The sequence below is a fragment of the Emys orbicularis genome, chromosome 4 (genome assembly GCF_028017835.1).
Source record: "Emys orbicularis isolate rEmyOrb1 chromosome 4, rEmyOrb1.hap1, whole genome shotgun sequence".
In the NCBI taxonomy this organism is placed as follows: domain Eukaryota; kingdom Metazoa; phylum Chordata; order Testudines; family Emydidae; genus Emys; species Emys orbicularis.
In genome coordinates this window covers 94,933,811-94,952,483 of record NC_088686.1, presented here as the reverse complement: position 1 = coordinate 94,952,483, position 18,673 = coordinate 94,933,811, and positions in this window count along the sequence as shown.

Sequence of the window (18,673 nt, the reverse complement as noted above, 5' to 3'; positions counted from 1 at the left end):
CTTTTACACATGGCTGGTCTAACAGTCAGACTGGCTCTCCTGAAGGCTTTCTACTTAGCCACTTTACTGGTTTCTCTAGCTTTGACTACTCTGCAAATTCCTATTAGCCCTTTTTTACATCTTCATCTTCACTTTGCATCCTACCTTCCAAAGCTTAGATTCACTTCTGATGTCATCACTTGAGTTAGAGTTCTACTTTTAAAGGCTATTTTTTGATTCCTTAACTTTTCTCTTTAGGCTGTTTCTATCTAACTTCCTCATCTTAAATAAATAAGTAAATCTCCTTCCTTGAAATGTAGTATGACATTACTACTTCTTGATATGATCCCCCTGCAAGGTTGTCAAACTTAACTATGGTCACTGCTATGAAGTGGCTGAACTGCACTTACACTCTGACTATCTCATGTGTGTTTGTCTGGGCTTAGAAAAGAGCATCCACCAGACTCACTTATCTTTTTTTGTTTGTTTATGGTACCAAATGTTATTTCTCTAAAATATGTCCTGATGCGATGTTCAACTTGTTTGCCACTCTAATTTCTTTCAACATTCTGCATTAACCTTGGTGTTCTGATCTGCAGGCTGATATGCTGATATATTTGGTATCTTGCCTCCAGAAATTCTGGGTAGAAAGCAAGGGCCTGCAGAATTCTTTATGTGGAGAGCAGCTCCTACATCTGTGACCTAACTTGACTACATACAAATGGGAATTACAGTATGGTATTGCTTATTCACATGCCTTCTTGTTCCAGATATATCGTTTGTCTAGATCTTTTAGTGCTCATCATTCTGGCTCAGACACTTTTGCTTTTAAGCTTCTCACTCTTATGTATAAAGATATATGTAGGTTTCTGGCCTGGTCTCCATTTCTGCATATGCTATTTGCAACTATTTGCTACAGTAATTTTGTTCAGTTAGATATCAAAGTATCTGATTTGTAGGTGCCGTAAAATAGTAAGATGTCTAAGTGCTTTAAATTGTACATGGTTAGCAAACTGTGGTTGTAAAAACAGAGGCCTCATTAAGGCTAGATTGAAAATTTGACCCAATTTGTCTGTAATAGGGTGCCCACTTTTATGGACCTCTTTTTGACCAGTTTTCATTTTTATCTCCTCTTCCCAAAGGCTTCCTCAGTACCAGATAAACATAAACCCCTCTTCTCTATTTCATCTTCTTGTCCATGCACTGGAAACTCTTAGGTTTCCTCAATTTGTCTTGCTTTTCACATGGACTGTGGAGAATTCCAGATAAAGCTGTAAAAAGATATCATAAAGGCCCTAAATTTAAGTCTTCTTCCTAATAATCTATGTTGACCTTCTGAGATCCCTCATAAATTTTTTTACATCTTTGGTATCAACAAGAGCCACGGCCATAAACTTCTGTAGAAACCTATACATGGTGTGTGAGATCCAAGAGCCTCATACTTGATAGGCAAGTTTCTTGCCAGTCACATGCACAACGGCTTTTATTTATGATGGCAGAATTCCCTATCATCATCATTCTATCTTCATAGCACAACTAGGTCTGTTAAACCTAGAAAGCCCATGCACCATTTGTTTGGCATGTGGCCACCTTGGTTAACCTGTTAATTAATCCACCTGCTTATCACTTAGTGGTCCTGAATGCAGTAAGAAAAGCGGTAATGGTTTTATTTCTGTTAATGGCATTGAGGTGTTTTAGGCCTAGATGGTTTCTCTCTCTGAAACCGTAAGGATACATACCCATACATACATACCCCCACATGAGAAGACAGACATTCTGCACTCTGACTTGCTTGCCTTCTACTTCCATTGGTCTCACCCAACTGCATCCAGTTTGTAGCTCAGTGGCTGTTAACTTTCCCTCTGCCTCTCTGAGAACTAATGATAGTTAGCTATTTTGTAAAGTGTGCATGATCTGTGGATGAAATGTGCATATATAAGAACTTGATTCAAAGACTATTGAAGTCAATGGGAGTCTTTCATTAACTTCAGCGTGCTTTGGATCAGGCCCTAAATGCTATGTATTCTTGTATTATTATTGACTAAATAATTTTTAACTTTCACCTCTCATTCATTCGCCCAGTTTGTCCACCCTGCTCATTTCCTTGTCCTTTTATTAGTATTAGTATTTTTAAAACATTACTGATGTGCACAGCATTTTACAGGCAAACTGAGAAGCTTCAGGGTGCTTCTTCTCTCAGTAAGACTGGTGATGTAATGAAAAATAATATAGACATACCATACAGAGTGGAGGGAGGAAGGAAGGGAAGACAGCAGAAAACAAGAGGAAAGAGAAACTGCTTTTTGGAGAGGCTTACTACATGCCATGTAACTGTAATATATTATGCAGGAGATTCTGACACTTAGTCCCTCTCTCTCTCACTCAAACCAAACCCTTTGAAACGTTGTCTCACTCTGTTGCTGGCCTTTTGGCTCATGATGTTTTCTATCTTTTCTATATTTCAAAGCTTTGTGGTAAATAATCAATTCAAACCAGTACTGAGTCTCTCTTTCTGTAATTCTAAAAACCCATTAAATTATATTGTTGGGGGAAAACAATAGTTGTGCTAATCATGCTCTGTGCATGTGCATCTTAATTTCCCCAGAGACCTGAATATGAATTTTTACTAACATGTTAATTTTGTGTGTTAATCAGTAGCTGTAGGCTGAATGAATGGATTGACTATGTAAAACTGTTTGATATTGAAACAACTCCTTTTGACCCCCTCAAATTGGCTTCATTCCCCTAAAGACGGTTAAAGTTAATTAAGCACTCAATAGGTTTATGGTGTTTAAATTAAAATATATTACTCCTCATTGTGTAGTCATCAAGTGGGAAAGGCATTCTACTCCTGGCTGCTTGGCTGGCTAATGGGCTTATCAAAATTCATGATGTAATAAGAAGGATTTGTTGGGGCTGACAAGAGCATACGTGAACCCTGCTGTCAGTCAAGTAAAACACACACACTTCAATACTCCACTAGAGGGCATGAGGTAGCCATAAATAGATTCACAGTCCTACTGTAAACAAAGTGCAACCCTTTCAGTTTTGTTTAAAAAGGTTGTACTCTAGGCAGCTATTGTGACTGATTCTAGGCTTTATTTTTTTAAAGCAATTGGTATTTTTTTTCCAGAGCAAATATATTGCTTTTGATGGTCAGCTAGCCCATTGTTAGACTTTTCCTATATTCGGGGACATGTTTGCAGTCTGTTAGAAATAAGGTTTATGGTTATAAAATTTCTTCTCCCCCTGCTCTATTTTTTCCCTTTTTTACATTTAATCCAACTTTTCAATTAAACTTTTGTGATGAAATGCCTGAAGCCTGCAGTATATGTTTACTAAGAAATAACTGACATTGTGCATGAAAAATATATAAAATAACACTTAACTCTTCCTTTCAAAAAGACGCATTGAAAGCTATAATAATTCATGTGCTGACTTTCCCCTCCGGGCCCTTTTAAAGGGATGGTGGTGGTGTGTGTGGGGGAGGTGAGGGGGGAGTAGGGAATGCTTCTTTTCAGATGCCATGACAGTTACTTTAAGATATCTGAAAAGAATTGTATAATGAAATAGATAGAGTGTGGGTTTTTTTGTTTTTTTTAAGGAGATAATGGTAATTCTCAAAGGAATACATGCTTTAAATTAAAAAGCCACAGTGATGCTGATGTGAACATTATACTAACACTTGTATGACACGACCCTTGAAGCTCTTTCTTCTTTCTATGCTGTGTATTTCACCCTTGAAAGAGAGGAATATTTGGTGTCCTAGCAAGACTGGTATAACTAAGATTTAATTCCCGGTCCACTTTTAAAAAATCATTTATGTTCCTGCGGTGTGGGAGATGTGGATAAATGAAGTGATTCATTGTTTTGCTAATGACACGTAAGCTAGATATGTGGAAACATACACTTGCATCTACATAAGAGCCTGATTTTTCAATAGTTCAAGGCATTCACAAATTTTGACTAAAGTCAGTGAGAGATGTACTTTGGGAAAAATCAGGATTTAATGATGTACTGTATGTGAATAATACTTTTCCCCATGACAAGTGCAGTAAGTATTGTTAGAGATGGAATTTGAATAGGCTTTACTCAGTTATGCCTGCCCTGACTTATGCGTATCTATTGAATTGATTGTAGACTGCAACAGGAAGTTTATACTCTTGGTCCTGATCCTCCAAGATACTGAGTGCCTTCTGATTAGTGCAGAGTTCCCACAACTTCCATTGAAATGGGTGGGAGATAAGGGCACTCAGCACCTCACAGGAGGAACTTGCCCCCAGTAACACACTTATTAAGATCATTAAATCCCCCAGAAGAGTCAGAGGGCATGGGAAGAAGTGAGGGAACTGAAAGCCTGATCTAGGCTTGCCTTACACGATATTTTCAGGTTTTTGTAAAGGCTTTGGGGCACCCTTTTTAAAGTGAAATTCCCCTTTTCAGGGTGAATATAGTGGAGAGTCATGCATTTCTGTCCTGTAATTTTCCCACTGAACCCAACCAAATGTCAGTATAAGCAGCAAAAGCCCCTAAAAATACAGAAAGGCAGGTTACTTGAAGGGTTAACAATCACAAGCATGTATTACAGCTGCAGAACTTTCTATAAAACCTCTGTGGATTTCTGGCTAAAACCAAGTATCAACTGAATATCTAATTCTCTGATACATTCCCTGTATGGGGATATATTCTACCCTTTGAGTGAGAAGTGAGGTGGATTCCGTGATCAAATAGCTCTTTCTCATCTATCATTCCCATTGTCCCAAAGGTATATCCAGGTTGGAGAAGTGCGTTTGATGAATGTTATTATTCAGCACTGCAGCATTTAGATAGTTACGGTTCTCTGGTTATGTTTTTCTTTGCATTTAACCTCATAGGTCTGGTCACCACTTGTCCATAAGAGGGCTTGATGTGAGTTTGCTTATGGACAAAAGGAAATATCCAATGAGAAGTGGACACTTGTACCAACAAACCCATATTGAAATCTAACCCTTCCTTGTCACTATATCTTTCTATGACCTGCTGTTTTTCAAACTCATTTGTGCTATTGACTTCAATGGCCTATTTAAGAAATGATAAAAACTTGACTAAAGGGACTGCAGTTCTTGTTGAATTCCTTATTTTTCCTTAATTTTTTTAAATTCTTAATTTTTACATTACGGAATGTCCCTTTTTTTAATTGATCACCAATCTTCACAGTCCAAATCATTAGTATTACTTTCAGTAGCATTTTTCCTAGATCATTAGTTCAAGAGGAGCTCATTGGTCTCCAAATTGCATTTAAAAAGAAACCTTTCATTGCTGCTACAAATACATCCCCTTTTTAGGTTTTGCCAAGTCTAAGGCTTTGTCTATGCTGCACTTTGTCGGTAAAACTTTTATCGGTCAGGGGTGTGAAAAAAACAAACCAAACCCCTGACCGACAAAAGTTTTACTGACGAAAAGTGCTGGTGTGGAGAGTTTTGAGTCGGCGGGAGACGCTCTCCTGCCAACAAAGCTACTGCCTCTCATTGGGGTGGATTTATTTTGTCGGTGGGAGAGCTCTCTCCTACCAACAAAGAGCAGCTACACTGCGTACCTTACAGCGGCACAGCTATAGTGGCACAGCTGTGCCGCTATAAGGTGCACAATGTAGTCATAGCCTAAGTAAAGAGGCCACATCTCTCTCTGTGCACTGCTGTGGTATTTGAGATTAGTTAATGTGCTCTCCCTAAAGATCTTCACATTTGAACAAAAGGGAGCTAGCTGGGCATTCTCAGAAGTGGGTCCTCAACTGTGGAATTCCCTTGCCCTGTTCATCTGACACAATCCGAATTTGTTAACCTTCAGGGCACAGTGTAAGTTGATCTGTTTATTCAGGCACTTGCCTGCAGGGCAGAGTGGGGTGGGATGAGATATGTTTAATACCTGGCTGTGAGACGAGGAGCCTTTTTTGTTTCTCTTTTACGGTATTGAATATTGTATCATTGGATGTGTTAATGTGCCGAGAGAGAGAGTGATGGGTGCATTAAAAATCATTAAAAATCATTAATTAAAATAACTCTCACTCAAAGTATGTGCCTTGATACTGGTCTCCTTTTCCTAGACAATATTTCTGGATGCTTCAGAAGAAGGCAAAGGAACCACACAACACTTAGCCATATGTGCATTGCTCTACATGGGTCAGATGCTTGTGAGGGAATTCCTTCAGTGAAAGGATGAGAGGATTTTAGAAAAGGCATGTGCTTAAGTCCCCAAAGTAGTATGTCACTGTAGAGGAAAGCAAGATGTTAAAATGAAGGTGTGCTAAAGGAGGAAGAAAGCCAGATATCTTCTAAATAAATGTTGAGTGTTATATTTAACTCAAATCAAGCCTTGTTTCTCTCTCTCTCTCTTCCTCCCCCCCTCCATCCCCTAAAATCAACATTTACAGCAAATTCTGTAGTCTAGCCAGGTAACTTTTCATATTAGTACATGAGTCTGTTTTGAACCTGCATATGTCTTGTCCATCTTGTCCATGCTACAATAGTCAGAGGCAAATTAAGTGAATTAATATTACAACTGTTTTATGCCTCTTGTATTTTTTGTTTGTGGCAAAGTTACCTCATGGTGAATGAACTGTGAGTGTATTTAATTTTGTGGGCTAACCAACACAAATTAACCAACATCCAAATTACAGGTAAATCAGCAAGTCTTACTCTAACAAACGCCATAATTCTGTTCCTTGCAGAATCATATGGAAGAGCACTGAGTCAAGCAAAATGCATTAGATTAAGAAAGAATTGCACTGGCTTTACAGGGCTACTACTGGTGGACAGGAATAGTACCCATGTTGGCTTTTTTAACCTGCACCTTATTTCTCTGGTACTGAACTTAACTTTTTTTCAATATATTTCTTGTGCCTCTCTGTGTGGCCATGCTGTTGGATCCACTGCCAAGCAAATCAAACCCAAACCCATCCGGTACCCTTGTTTTGAACCTTTGACCACCACTCCCGACCCTGTTTTTCTCATTAGTTGTCCCATGCAATCAGTTGGTTCCTGGGTCCAGTGGTCCCCCTCGCTAGGCTGGGGGAGGGGCCTTTAGAAGTGAAAAACCTCCCGGGTTTTCCAATAAGGCCAAGCAAATCAACCAGCCATTGCTCAAAATGCAGCAGGGCACAGCATTGTATATGTATCCACCATGGTTAAGGGAGAGGGGAAGATTCCTTCTTGCCACACAACCCTCCTTGCAATGAGTCCAGCTACTTAGGCTGGCTGCTGGTAGGAGAGAAGGATGTTTTGCCCTTAACCTACAATGCCAATGTTGTCAAAGCTTTTAGTTCACATTTGTAACTACCAGCCTTGAACAAAGAATGGCATTTTGATGTAGTAAATATGACAAAGAAATGCTCATAGGCCATGGTGTTGAGTGTGTGCGTTAAAGATTTGGATAAGATTAGAAAGTGGATAAGATTAGAAAGACAGCCATATACTTAGGAAGAATGTAGCATATTAATAAGATTAAGTATCCTTATTTTGTAAAGCATCTTGCGATGTGTTTTTGTTTTTGTTTTAAGCACAGACTTGTCTACTCTAAAGATTTCGGCCATTGCTAGCTGGCCATTGGTTTAGCTGCACTACTAGAGCAAACCCCTATGGAAGAGAGAAAAAATCACTGTAACCTTTAATTTGCTCTGGTGCAGCTTACTCTTGCTTGAAACCAGGGTACAATGCACTGGGGCAAATCACAGCTTCCAGCCACTTTTCCTGTGTGCACTAGGGTTTTCCACGGTGCAGCTGTACCAGTGGGGGCCACTGATGGCTGAAATCCCCAGTGTAGCCACAGCCTGAGTTACAGAAACTGGCAATGTTTTCTCCTCTAATTTACATATCTAATTGACAGCTTATTAACAGTTCATTAGGAGCACTGAAACCTATGTGAGAAAAAAAAAAAAAAAACCCTCAGTGGAAGTGAGGGGACTTAGGCTATAATTGTGAATTACAATAAACACTCAACCAGTTGCAAATTTCTGGTCAGTAAACCAGACTGTTTAGAATCATAGACTATCAGGGTTAGACGGGACCTTAGAAGAGCATCTAGTCCAACCCCCTGCTCAAAGCAGGGCCAATCCCCAGACAGATTTTTGCCCAGATCCCTAAATAGCCCCCCTCAAGGATTGAACTCACAACCCTAGGTTTAGCAGGCCAATGCTTGAACCACTGAGCTATCCCTCCCCCAAGATAGGTAAGCACATTTACACTTTTGGGTTAGATTCACATATAAAATGTAAATAAATTGGGGATTTTATTAATCTATTGAGAGAATAGGTTTGTCACATAAGTGAGCTCTTTAATTCCCCTGGACAAGCTAGTGGTCTAGTTGGAAAACCAAATTGCTTTTAGTGGGAGTACTCATATGAGTACGTGCTACTCAATGTGAGTAAGCGTTGCTGAATCAGGGCTTCAGTTTGGGTTTGAGGACGTGGGGTCTGGGTCCAAACAAATGCTCATTCTGTTTTGCATTATCTTGTTCTCTCAGTAGCTTAATAAGATGCTGACCCCCAATTGGCAGCACATGGGCCAACGGGTGACATAAGTTAATGCAGCTTTTCATGGGTGCAGGTCTGCACCTTTTTATTGATTGTCATGCAGTCAGTTGAAGGATTGGAACTCAATATTGTATGCAGTGGTGAGCTGGAGCCAGTTCACACCGGTTCACAAGAACCGGTTGTTAAATTTAGAAGCCGGTGTAGAACCGGTTGTTAAAGGGGCCGGCGGGTGGGCAAACTCCGGTCCGTGGGCCACATCTGGCTCACGGGACCGTCCTGTCCGGCCCGCCTGAGCTCCCAGCTGGGGAGCCTCCCCCACTTCCCCCTACTTCTCACAGAGCCCCAGCACGCCGCGCCGCCGACACCAGCGCTCTGGGCAGCTCTGCAGCTCCTGCTGCTTTGAGCAGCATGGTAAGGGGGTGGGGACAGGGCTGGGAGGAGGGGTTGGATAAGGGGCAGGGAGCGGTTGGAGGGGGCAGAGGCTCTGTGGGGGGCGGTCAGGGGACGGGGAACGGGGGGGTTGGGTAGGCGTGGGAGTTCCGGGGGTCTGTCGGGGTGGTGGTGGATGGGGTCGGGGCAGTCAGGGGACAGGGAGTGGGGCGAGTTGGGTAGGGGGTGGGGTTCTGGGGGGCAGTTAGGGTGGGGGGGTCTCGGGAGGGGGTGGTCAGGGGACAAGGAGTGGGGGGGGGTTGATGGGTTGCGGGTTCTGAGGGGGGCAGTCGGGGGCAGGACGTGGGTTGGGGTCGGATGGGGGGGGCAGACAGGCACGTGGGGCTTGTACTCACCGCGCGGTTTCCTACTGGGTCTTCGGCGGCACTTCAGCGGCGAGGGGGGGGTGTCTTCACTCGCTCTGGGTGAACGACCCGCCGCCAAAATGCCGCCGAAAACCCAGAGCGAGTGAAGGCCCCTCCCTCCGCCGAAGTGCCGCCGAGGACCCGGTAGGGAACTGGTTATTAGGATTTTGGGAGCTCATCACTGATTGTATGTGGTTTCAAGGGGAACCTACTCACTGATCTCAAGTTGCCCCATTAATGTGTTATCTATTGGGAACCAAAAAAGGCAATTATAAATACTTTTTAGAAATCTTATTACCGGTATAAATAATGATGACTGAAAGGAAAGCAAATCTTAAATATGTATATCTTAATGTCTTTAAAGTCTTTTTTTAAAACGCATTTGAATCTCCATAATTCAGCCACAGAAGACTCCAATAGTGTATGGAGCATCGTGTCTGCAGGTTTATGAAGTGTGGAATGTCCAGCCACTGAAAAACTCTGAACTGACTGAATGTTCCTCACTGCTCTGTAGTCAATTTGTTTTGCTTTTTGCTCAGCAACCCCTGTCATCCTCTCTCCTCTTAGTGTGCATCCTCATGAGGAAAACAGATGGAATTTTACCATGTGTTAGCTAACTCATGGAAAAATCTTAGTGTGGACAAGGCAGTTATAGTTTTAACATGTTAGTTACCACGTGTTAACTAATATGTGGAGGGGAAAAAACCTCTTTGCCTCTTTGGGACAGATGTAGGTGCAAAGTGCTTTGTCTTTCTCTCCTGTTCAGCTTTCTTGCAAAGGCAGCTGAATAACAAAGGGAGTGATCAGTGCGGTAGCTGAGACAAAAATGTGTTTGTGTTTTCCATTGAAGAATAGTAATAGAAAATTCTTCACATCAGAGATTTAGATTTAAAAGTTAGTGAAAGTTTAATATAGAATGTTGATGTGTGTTTAGGTGCTTGCATACATTTCTTCAGATATTATCATATCTCTGTGAATTAACTGTTTACATGTGAGCTCTTGCTCTACATTTAAAAACTTTTTTTCTGTTTTCTAATTAGCTATATCCATGGAGCAGTTTCAGGATTTTGAATATCTGGGGTTCAGTCTGTCTTTTCACACAGTTGTCAAGGGATGCTACTGTATGTGATAGGTCCTGTGTGTTAAAATGCATTGAGGGAAAATTTTCTTTAGCCAAAGTATTCTGAGTCCAACGGTCATCACAACGTTCCTGATGGATTGAAGTTAATTGTCTGTGATGCTGTTGGGGCTAGAACTGGACTCTGCAGCTTCCAATCAAATGCTCTTCCATTGAGCTAGCTAAGGGAGCAGCATTTCTTGATACCAGGAATATATATCATGTCACTGTCTATTTCCAAATAGCATAAACAATCCAAATAGTTTGAGATTTGTAAATGTATTTTCCCCACATCTAGCTGGATATTTTTAAAAGGTATGTTAAGAGCAGCAGGAGATTCTTAGATAAAGTATATTTCCTTGGCCATAGGGACGGAAGCCCTGCAGAACTCAATAGTAATTGCATTTTTTGTGACTTATAACCTGTCCATGGGAACTCGTTAGATGACTACGATTTGAATGTTTTGCTACAGGCTCACAGCTTTCTCCTATCCTTCAGCTTGCTCAGCTCTTCTGATAAAACATATCTTGTAATTCAGAAGAAGATTATGTAAACGAAGATGTTAAATTTCTACTACAGCCTTGTAAACTTCAGATTTAAAGGTCAACTTAAAGGAGACGTCATTCCTGCTTCTTTTTGATGTAGCACTTTTGGGGTGATCTGAATTGGTGGGTTGAGCAGGGAGGCTGTTGATGATGATACTTAGCAGTTCGCAGCTGCTGGGAACTCAGTGTTACATTACTGAGTAAATACTTGGTCATAAATTATCTTTTAATACTACTAGATCTTACTCTAAAAAATTATTCATGAAATAAACAGTTCGATTTAGCTTGGTGCTATAATCTATTACAGTGTTATCATACACATTAGGGCTTAAAGATACTGCTTGACACCAAAAAATTATGGCTTTGAGTGAATTATGGTAGAGAAGCAGAGAAACAGAATACTTCTGGGTCTGTGGCAAAATTGCTTTCCATGGACTGAACTAAGGAAGTTGCAGATCTTGTTGTTGTGAAGTTGACCTCATTTCCAGAGATCGGACTGGGCTGCTGCTTTTTACTGTATACTTCTAAAGTTCTTGAATAAAATGTGTTTTTTTTTCTTTTTGGTTTTTATATCGTGTCTATCCCTGTGATACCTAAATCCTGCTCTTCACTGCTGACTCCATCACTGTATTGTCATCCTAGAGTGGCACTAGGATTGTATTAAGTCTTTATATTTTTTTCTTAAGTTTGAATTTTAGGTTTTTCAGGTGGCTGACCATCACTTTGAAGCTCTGTGGAATCATGCTTTGGGGGAAATTGCCTTGAAAGGTTGCTTTTACCCTCTTTACCTGACTGCCATCTGCTCCAAGGATTATTTCCTTTTTCATCTTACACACAGCAAGTTTGGTCCTTGTTCCTTGGGGCACTGGGAGGAAGAGCTTCCGGCATCAGTTGCCATAGGGACTTCCCATGACTCTTGGGCATTCTGGAAAGAGAGAGAAGCAAAATGAAGGCTGACAAAGGACACTGCCAGGCAGAATTGTGCTTAGTGAACTCTCCCCAGTGCAGGTCAGACTATCTGTCAGTTCTGGACTGAACTTCATAGCTACAGAAGAAGCTGGTTCAGTGTGTGTAAGGCAGACATGGAACCTTCAGGCAGTCCCCACCCTCCCCAAAACTCTTTCAACAACAAGGTGTATGATAGGAAGAAACCAGAAGCTAAGGCCTGGTCTACACTAGGGGTCGGGGGGGTCGATCTAAGTTACGCAACTTCAGCTACGTGAATAACGTAGCTGAAGTCAACGTACTTAGATCAACTTACTGCGGTGTCTTCACTGCGGTAGGTCGACTGCTGAAGCTCCCCCATCGACTCCGCCTACACTTCTTGCTCCGGTGGAGTACCAGAGTCGACGGGAGAGCGCTCAGTGGTCAATTTATCGCATCTTCACTAGACGTGATAAATCGACCCCTGCTGGATCGATCACTCAAGAGGTAAGTGTAGAAATGCCCTAAGTCTCTGGGCCATATTTGAAGACCTGGCTCCAATAGTAGTGTGTTAGGTAATAGATCTGTTCTTCCAGATTCATACCAGAAATACTGACAGCGAGACTTCTTTTATAAAGCCTTTTACTCTTGAGTCTCAAATTTGGCTAACTGTATCAATGTGAAAGCAGATAATGCCAGAATTCACAGGAATTGTAGTTTAGGGTAACTCATCCATTGCTGATTGGTTTAGAGGAATTTACAGAACCTTGTTTTACAGGTAGGAGAAATTTCTGTTTTGCCGTAACAAAGAAAGAAGATTCTCACTTCAAAGACACTCGCGAGCCTGTTCCACTGTTACTTAGAATTTGATGCTTATTTGAAAACATCAAGCTTAAATTGGCCTTCTTAAATTCCCAAGCAGTTCAAAATGAATACAGTATTCTCCATTATTTCCTATCCTAAACTATTGTTTTGTGTTGCTATGTGCTGTTAAATAGCTGTCACATTTCCTCCCCACAGATGGCTACATTCTGGTGATGGATCCTCACTTCCGCTGGTCTTCCTGAACTTCAACCTTGAACTTCCCAAGGGCAATATGTTGTGGTCACATTCTCCTCCCACTTGATATAATGGCTTCACATCAATCTTTACATCTCCAAATCTCATTCAAAACATCCATCGTGGTTTTCAAAGTTCTGTCCCACCAGCACCTCTAACCTAATTCCTATCTGCTCCCTCATCTGCTTATTTCACTCCTCTGAGTGGGAAGAGGCTACTCTTTCCTTTCTGTTGCCCCATGTCTCTGGAATTCTTCCCTTTCCGTATTGCCCCCTGCTCCTGCAACAAGATCCACTGCCGTTCTCTCATTTTTTAATTGACATCTTAAAAGCTTCCTTTTCTCTTGTTTATGATTGGCTCTTAGGACTGGCCTACACTGAAAACTTACATTGGCATAGCTACAGCTCTCAGGGGTGTGAAAAATTCACACACCCAGAGATTTAGCTATGCCGATCTAACCCCTGGTGTAAGCAGTGCTAGGTTGATGGGAGGTGGATGGGAGTGCTCAGGGAGGTGGACTAACTACGGCAATGGGAGAACCCTTCCCATCGCTGTAGTGAGTGTCTGCACTGAAGTGCTACAGCTAAGTGCTGACATACCCTCACTCTGGAGCATTTTTTGATATTGTGTTTGAAAGACAGATATACAACTAAATTGTGTTGTGTATCTTACTACAGTTAAACTTGGTATTTGGTGTTCTAAAATATGGGAGGGGTATTTCTGGAATATGTTTTACCCTGGAGGAGGAAAAGAAGAGGAGATGCAATTTTACTGTTTCCTCAAGGATGACGGATCACTACTCTTTGTTCTGTGTTTGTACAATGCCTAGCACAGTGGGGATTCTGGTCTGTGACTGGGGCTCCTATCATAAATAATATATAATATTCTCCATCACTCAGGGCATCCATATTACAATCCTAGCTCAATTACGAGTAGATAAATGTTGTTTTATATTTATTGTGAAAGCCCACAGGAGAAAATTCTGATACTTACCTGTCTGACACTATGATTGTATTCCAGCTATCTCCTTAACTTACACTGACAACACATGGAAGTCCAAAAGGGAAGTATCACAATGATCCTGAATGACCAATAATGGTCTCACACATGTGGAAGAATGCATAGAATATCAGTACCACAAGAATTTAAAAACCACGAATATTGCACTTCAGAGAACTAATCAAATTGATTTTAATACGTTAATATTCTTTATGATAAAAATGTCAACGTTCAATTTTTTTTAAAGCAGAGAGAGAATGTGAGGATCAGGCAGGGAGGCAAGATTTCACTGTGACAGGCAGTTTGAAATACAGTGGTGTGGGTTGATTTTCTTGTGTGTGTACATACTTCTATGCACAAGGGTAGGTTAACATTTAAAATTGCACAACGATTAATAAATGAAATTAAAAAAGAAAAAGTTTAAAATAGCAAACTTGCTATATTGAGTTTGAATTAATAACATAAATAAAAATAGAGGCAGTGGCAGGTAAGTATGGGGTCTCATAACAAAAATGGGAATTCTGTATGTCATGTATTCTATCAAAACCAGACTGGAACTAACCAGATATGTGCATATCATCACTGATCAGTTTGCTAATGTTATTTCCCTTTCTCCATTTTTGTATGTTTTTTCTTCTTATGTGGTAAGGCCCTCTGGATAGGGACTGTCTCTTTCTGTGGTTGTACATCTAGTACAACAGGGCGCTTGATCCTGACTGGGGCATTTTGAAGTTACTAATAGAATTGGTCGGGAACTTTTCAACCAAATAGTTTTTAATAAATATAAAAATTTATTTTATTTTATTTATTTATTGTCGGGAAATGCTGATTTGTCGAAACCAGAACTTTTCATGGGAACAAACCAGTTTGACTAAATTTTTGTTGGGAAAGGGTTCTCATATCCAGGATGGTATTTCTGGTCAGAGTCTCTTCTTTTCCCACCCTATAGCCCAATGGTTAGGACACTCACCTAGGATATGGGAGACCCTGGTTCATGTCCCTACTCTAATGAATATTTAATTATTTATACAAAGTGGAACAGCTCCAACAGGGGAGATTGACAGAGACCCACCCCAAAATAGCTATGATGCTTAGGGCACTCACCTGGGATGTGGGAGAATGGTAGAGCAGGGATTTGAACCTGGGTCTCCTACATTCTATGCGAGTGCCCTAACCCACAAGACTTTAGGCATTCTGGTCTCTTTTGTTTTCTAATGAAAAACTTTGGGAGGAAGCCAAGACCTTTCAATGTGGAACAGGACAATTTTTGAAATCTTGAAAGTTTCTTAGGCTTTCCTGATAGCTCTGCCTCTAACTCACTGTGTGGCCTTGGGTAAATGACTTAAACTCTCTGTTAGTTTCTCTGTGTGTAAAATTGGATAATACTAAATTACCTACAGCACAGGAATGTTGCAAGTAGTAGAGAGTGTTTGAAAAACACTATATAGGAACTAAGTATTATTAATACTAACACACACACTAGTCTGTTGCATGGCTATTTGTCCCCACACTCATATTCACACTCAGAGACACAGCACATAACATCATTAATTATACTCATTGTCGTTGGTGGGGATTAGACTGGCATAGTCTTAACATTAGATTGACAGTAATAGCCTGAAGTATAGATTAAAGGAGGGAGCTATCATGTACAGTGTGCCTCCATGGAGTAGAGGAGCAAGAGTGAGCCTTTTAGGATTAACAGATCACTAATGCATGGATGGAGAATGATGTGTCCCATTCTTTGTAGATGAAGGGCATCTTAGACCTAGATGTGTTCTGATCAGTTACAGAGTAAAACAAGGCAATATCCTATTGTTATGCTGCAGAAATGTTTGTGCTAGTTCCATATTATGCACCATGAATCTTAACAATAACAAGTGTGCCGTTTTTCTCTGTACAATTCCCTTATATGATTTCTGGAGGTAATGATGCAATTATCTGAGTCATTCATTACATTTCTCACCAGCCTTTATCAGTAACAAATAGCAAGAAGGGTTATATATTTTATTGTTTCTTCCTCCTTATCCACTAGAGTTGCTTTGGGAGTATTTTCCTGCTCTAGTATTTCCAGATAAGGAGCAGATATAGTGTAACAGGAAGCACTATCCCAGCATAAATTTGCAGGGAACATATGATGCCAAAACATTATTCCATTTCTATCATTGTAATTTTTCTATCTTAAATAGCCTTAGTCCAGCTACATGTACATCTCTGATTATTCAGATAGGTACAGAAATCATTCCTCTCTTATAAGTCTTTTTTTCACAGTTTTGTATCATTGAGTGTTTACCCTAAAAACCTTCTAATTTTTCCTTAGGTAATTAGATAAGATTACCTCAGTATTTCACAATATTCGTTTTACATCTTCATATTTAGTAGGGATACAGCAAATTCAAACATTGCATTATTTAGTTAACTAAGACAATTGGAAAGTTTTACGGGAGACTGCTGTATATAATTTATCTAGTATGCATTAGAGATTCATACTAAATTCTTAGCTTTCTATTAGTATAAAGTCTTCATTAATACTGCAAGTGATAATGGCTAGCTTTGGAAGCAGTACTTAATGCCCTCATTTTCAAATAGTCATTTTCATCAGAAGAGAAGTATGAGCCTTATTAAAACAACCTCAATTTCTGATGTCCCTAAAATCAGCTTTCAGTGTCCTCACCATGAAGGAGGTTCATTACAACTGACTACGGAAAGTCTGCATAGTATTTACAGTTCCATATATGACATGGCTCACAAAAGAAATAATCCTATTTTATTTTAATATTTTTCACTGAAAGGGAAGATATCATGGAGAGGCAGCCAGTTTAAAGAATCTGAGACAGTGACAAAAATATATATAGAAAAAAACATAATAAGATTAAAATATTTGTTTCATATGTACTAACTATATGAGTTTCATGGAAGGGCGGCAAGAAGAGATAAGTTGGGGAAAAAAAGAAAGAAAGAGGGAGATTAAAAGAAGGGAAACACTACATATGAAAAACAGAATTAGTAAATAATGTCCTCCCCGCAAAAAAAAAAAAGAACCCCAAATGCTCTCATATTTGTCCTTCCTGTTTTGTAACTGCATATAATTTTCTCATATGAGATTGCTTCTGTTAAGGATTTGGCCAATTTCTTACTGTTGGCATTACTTCAGCTTCCAGTATTGGAGTATGATTAAGTTGGCTACTATTGCCCCATGATACATGTGGATTTTTTCCCTTCTTTTGATGCCTTTCTCATCTAAAAAAGAGAGATTCCTACATCAGAATAGCACAGAGGAAGGTGCAATTTGAGGATATGCAGCATAGCAGAAAGAGAAGCATCAAGCAATATGAGGAGGACTGGAGATAATCTGGTCAGGAGCATTTTCTCTGAGGTGACAGTAAGCCTTTATTTATTAAGCAATAAAAATGTGGCCAATAGAAAAATCTCAGCCAGCCAAAATCCAGATGACCCTAATTTTATACCGATATCCTAATCCTATTTCTTTTTTAGTTTCAGCAGTGGTATTTGTTTCTTGTGGAGAGCAGGTTTAGTTAATTGACTTCCAGAGCTGGTCAATGCTCCAAAACAGATTCTTTCCTCTGACTAATGCAGAAGATATAGAGAGGGCCATCATCTCAGAAGCTAGGCAGGAGACGTTTGCAACATATATTTCTTGATTATAACTTGTCCGATGTGACTTAGTCATTGTCAGCAACCTGGGAGTCATAAAAGGCACATATAAGATGAATCAGAAATCTATTTTCTTTTTATAATTTAGATTTCATTCTGTTATGTCTCTTCTATGTCACTAGCACAATTATATTAAGATAATTAAAAACTACCAGGAAGAAATACAGTCTTTGTGTTCCAGGCATGTTTTCTCATAGCTTTTTATTCTTATGAATATAGTTTTGGTTTTCAAACAGTTTTCAAGTAACTTTATAATAAGGCCTACTATTACAGTGGACATTAACCACACCCCTACCTGTTTCTTGCTCTACTTAAAATTACTTGACTCTCAGGTATAATGCTGTTTCACATAATACTACTATTAAAAGTCCATTCTCAGTTCCATTTTTAATCTCTGGTTCAGGTTCTCAGATGGTGTAGACTGGAATAGCTCCATTGAGTCAATGGGGCAGTGCTGATTTAGCTCTAGGTGAGGATTTGGTTCCATATTTTTGGAGCTCAAGGAAGTCAGAGTTGCACTATAGGATGAATTTGACCCATTTTATCCAAACAGCCACAGAGCAAATATAATGCCAATGGAAGAATACTATGCCCTTCTGTTTCAGAACTATAATGGTGTCAAAGAAAAATCTGTTACAGTTTTATAAGCTTGGTATTGTGATCAGAGAACCCTTGCAATTGTAATGTTGACACAATGGGTAAGTTAAGGACTGAGCAGTGCTTGAATGGTGCAGGCAACAGGGATAATGGTATTCTCCAACCTGTGTCTTTGTCTTCAGTATTGTAGCCTTTGCTGGCCTCAAACCTCATTCAACTGTCTGGGACTTGGATCTCTTTCAGGCTAGACTGTGTCTGAATCCAGAGCAAACACAGAATCCATTGCAAAGAGTTGTAATGCTACATATTTCTGTCCCCCCCCCCTATAATTCCTAATCGTTAAGAACTTTCAAAGAGAAAAATCACTTGCTCCCAAAGGTGATTGAAACTTGTAATTTTGTTTGCTCGATGTGAAGTTATATAATCCTTCAGCACATTACATGGTTGTCCTATGGCATTAAGGTATTAGTACTAATGA